Source organism: Rhagoletis pomonella, unplaced genomic scaffold (assembly GCF_013731165.1).
Source record: "Rhagoletis pomonella isolate Grant_MI unplaced genomic scaffold, Rhpom_1.0 Rhpom_scaffold_00009, whole genome shotgun sequence".
Lineage (NCBI taxonomy): Eukaryota > Metazoa > Arthropoda > Insecta > Diptera > Tephritidae > Rhagoletis > Rhagoletis pomonella.
In genome coordinates, this window is record NW_023458563.1 from 26,739,771 (window position 1) to 26,744,390 (window position 4,620).

Here is a 4,620-nt window from a genome sequence, read left to right on the forward strand (position 1 = left end):
TAAAAAATTGCAGTGCCTACATAAGTAAGAACATTTAATAAAAAAAATAATAATAATGTCAGCTAAACAATTAAAAAGATTGGCTAAAAAAGAAGCCGAAAAACTAATGTCCCCAAAAAATAAAAGAGTTAATTCAGAGGAAAATGTGCAGGAGCAAATAGAACCAATCCAACCAAGCATTGAAAGTAGTTTCCATCATGTAAATTTAAGCGATATAAGTGATATCTGTTCATCTGATACTGAAAGTGATTCAAACGAATTTGATTTGTGCGAAGAACTGGCTAAATGGGCTACCCAATTTCAAATAAGTTTTATTGCACTTAATGCACTTTTATTGTTGTTGCGAAAATGCAATATTAAAGTCCCAAAGGATGGCAGGACCATTTTAAAAACGCCTTGTTCTGTGATTGAGAGAAAAGTTGGGGAAGGCACGTATGTTCACTACGGACTAAAAAACGGTTTAACTGATTTCTTGGTGGGAAATGATTGGAGATTACCGAATTTAATATTGGATTTCGGTATTGATGGCCTGCCACTGTTTAAAAGCAGCTCAAAACAAGTTTGGCCAATACTAGCCAGTGTTGTGGGAACTAGTTATGTGTTTCTTGTTGGCGTATATGAAGGTACTTCAAAGCCAAAATGCGCAAACGATTTTTTACAAGAATTTATTTCAGAACTGAATGTTCTTATGCAAGAGGGGCTAGTTTTTACAAATAACGTTTTCCATATTATCGTGCGCTGTTTTGTAATGGATGCACCTGCCAAATCCTTTATATTGGGAACTAAGGGGCATAGTGGATACTTTTCTTGTGGACGGTGTACACAAAAAGGGCAAATGGTTAACCATCGGCTTATTTTTCCACCAGGGTGCGAGTATATGGTTAGAAGCAATGATTCCTTCAGAAATCGCCTTCAGCCGGAACATCATTTAAAACAGTCTACTTCACCATTAGAAATGCTAAACATGAATATTGTATCACAGTGCTCCTTAGATTATATGCACCTTGTTTGTTTAGGCGTAATGCGAACTTTATTAAATGCATGGGTTAAAAAAAAGGTGAAGATTTCTCTTTAGTTTCCTGGAAAATTGAATCAATTTCAAGAGAGTTAAATTTTAATAGAACTAACATAACGAGAGAGTTTAAAAGAAAGCCTCGAAGCTTGAAAGATCTTGATAGATGGAAGGCAACAGAACTAAGACAATTCTTACTTTATACGGGGCCTTTTATACTGAAAAAAACAACTCCTGTGCTGAAAAGCTCTTAAAATCATTTGTGAACGAGATTCCAAAATTATATGGTTTGTGCTTTCTTACATATAATTTTCACGCCTTGTTGCATATTCATGAAGATGCTACACTTCATGGATCTTTAGATGGAGTAAGCGCCTTCAAATTTGAGAACCATCTACAAAAAATTAAACGCAAAATTAGGAATGGAGGAAGTGTTGCCGCACAAATTTATAAGAGGCAAGTTGAAATCAGCTATCTTATAAAAAAGGAAGAAGAACATAAACCGCCTACATCTTTTGGGAAAATTAAAAGCGGAAAAATTTTAAGTCTAAATACGAATGCTTTCTTCTTTTCTCTACGCGGCCCTGACAACTTTTGCCTGGTTCAGGATTAAATTGTTAAGATAATAGAAATAAAAAAATGTCATAGTGGTCCTGTTTTAATCGGAATACAAGTAACAAATCTGACGGCTCCCTTTTTGCAACCAATCGAATCAAGTAATTTTGATATGTATTCGGCGGCTGACATCGCTTTTGATAATAAAATTGAATTTTCTACAAATCAAATAAATAAAAAAAGTAATATGTTTACGAGATTCTTTTGACAACAGTTATTTTTTCACACCCCAACTTAGCAATGTCGCAGAATAATTTCATCTCTTCTGGAGATTTTCAATTCACCCCATCCAATAATTTAACAACTTGTAAGTTAAAAGTGGAACCCATTATTTTTCCATGTAAACAAAACGATTTGTTTTTCAGTGCAAAATGTTTACGCTTCTGAAACCAACAGCCTTCAAACTCTTGTACTAGATTTACATGGCGAGATTAAATCTTTTAAGTCTGAAATTTCGAGCTTAAAAGAAGAAATTAAAGAATTGAAGGATGGAAATAAACGAGCATTTACCAAACTAATAGAGAAGGTCATAGCTGTTAAGCTAGAAAACAGAAGGCACCACAATGACATCACATCAATCGATGAATTTGAAGATTTACAAAAACTTCCTTTGGCCGTTATTGCTGATTTAGAAAAATTGTATGGCGAGATACAACACAATGAAGGCACTCTTAAGCAATTTGTATGTTTTTTATTTAACTTCTTATATGAATTTGGTTATACAAGTATTTTTATAAAAAATTTCAGAAAGAATTCATAGCAAAAACAGGCGGTGACGGACCCGCAAAATTTCTAAGAACCGCCATCCGAAAAGTATTTTGTGACGAATTGGCTTCTGCTTACAGCTGGAAGGCGACCAGCACTAAGCCAAGCGCCGAAAAGTGCTTTCTAATAACAACGATTTAAAGTAGGTACAGTGTAGCACAAAATTATCGGCACAGGGAATTTTTCACAATGTGTGGAAAATTTTAGTTTTGGTTGTTTTTTTTCGACAGGGTAGGAATATGATGTATTGTTTAACGATCTTCCGTCATCCCTAGTCAATTTTGGTTTGCAGTCAAACCGGTTTTGGCGTTATGCATCTTCAGTGTTATATTTCGAAGAAGACACTGTACATGACATAACGCAAAACTCAGAAAAAGTCAATAAAATTGCATACATATTTTCAACTTTTAAAAATTTAGTTAATATCTCTAGAAAGATTCTAAGTATGCAATTATTTAACCCATTCAATTTTAGTAGGTAAAAAAAAATGTAAGTTTGAAATTTCCAAAAAAGGTGATTTTTGCCATTTTTTCACGCAGTTTCTTCCATACAAAAAAAAAATTCGAACATGGAAGAAACTGCGAGAAAAAATTTCCAAAAATCAACGCAATTTTTTTTATAAATTTTTCATGCATTGTGGAAAATTCCCTGGGCCAATAATTTTGTGCGTACCCATATTTAATGTACCCATATTTTGACAAAACAAAATTAATATTTGTCATCTTAGATATTTGCCATCTAAAATACAAAAGCACAGACCAGGAAATGAACGGTGTGCTTCAAAAGCATTTTGTGCATGCTAAAGACAGGATAGCAAAACGAAAACTAACGAGATCACTGCAAGAAAAAACGGCGAAGAACTCACGCAATTGATAAAATGGATTTTTTAATTTAAGTACTTTTAACTTTTATACACATAGGGACAAAAGTATTGGCACAGAGAACTTTTCACAATGTATGCAAGGTTTTTTATTCTAATTTCTTTTCGCAAACTTTTTATAAAAACATAGCTCATATTACAACACAAATGTAAAAATAAACTTTCAAAACTTTGTGCAAAACTCAGGAAAATTCAACAAATTTGAAACTTTTTAAATAGATTTTGTAGCCCATTAAATTATAGTATACTTAAATGCAAGTTTCAAGTTGCTAAAAAATCGCGTTGATTTTTACCAATTTTTTCTGACGTGTCTTCGGTATAAAAAATGGTGAACATACTTTGTATGGAAGACACTCTGCGAAAAAAATGCCACATCAACGCGATTTATTACAAAATCTATTTAAAAAGTTTCAAATTTGTAGAATTTTCCTGAGTTCTTTGTAAATTTTATGTAAATAAAATGCAATTGATGATACTTTAAAAAGTTTATTTATTTATTTCATACTGTAAATAAAACTTTCATAAATGTATTTTAAAGAGCGAATTTTCAGTATTTGCTGATGATATATATTTAGAAGTATGAACCCTTTCCCCCAAAAAATATATTCCTGCGTGCACCCCTGGCACTTAGTATTTATTATTTGTAAAAAATATGTTTACTTTCAAAATGTTTGTAATTTTAAACATTTCATGTGTATATTTTAAACAACTAATGTTCAAAATCAAATCTTGAACATCTTGTGCGTATACTTGAACAGATTCCGGTTGAAAAGTAAACACTTTTCAGTAGTAGTTTTACATGCACTTTTTAGAGTGTATGTAAGCTCTGGAAGCCCAGGACGTTGTAACGACTCGCAGATATTTCAGACTTCATCTCTAAAACAGCAACTGGATCAATGCGAACTTTTAACCGAATTAAAGAGAAGTATTGCTGGCGTAGATATACCTGTTTTTATTATTGGCGATTCGGCGTTTCGATTGAGCGACAAATTAATGAAACCATGCCCGTTCAATGTTTCGCAAAGCCAAGAGCAAAAACAATTTAATTATCATTTATCCAAATCTCAGAGAGTGGTGGAAAATGCTTTGGACACTTGAAAGCGCGTTTTCGGCGAATTGGAAAAGGCATAGACAATGCTATAAAAAATGCTAACGCAATAATTTTATCGTGTTGTGTACTTCACAATTTCCTTAGCGAAAACAACGACACGTTAAATGAAAATGGGTTACGAGCTTTAGAAATTGTAGAAGCAAACCGTTCGTATCCTGTAGCTCGTTTCTGTAACAATTCTCTACCAAGGCGAATTGAGATATGAATTCGCAGCCCTGTTCTCTACTGCTAATTAGT

The 4,620-nt window shown here is 33.1% G+C and overlaps 1 long non-coding RNA gene across 1 annotated transcript; it reads left to right on the forward strand.

Moving 5' to 3' along the window:
- Positions 1–2,152: 2,152 nt before the first annotated feature.
- Positions 2,153–3,340, forward strand: LOC118745674. Its single transcript, XR_004993681.1, has 3 exons — positions 2,153–2,309; positions 2,375–2,534; positions 3,120–3,340. It is a non-coding gene; the product is annotated as an uncharacterized LOC118745674 (long non-coding RNA).
- Positions 3,341–4,620: the final 1,280 nt, after the last annotated feature.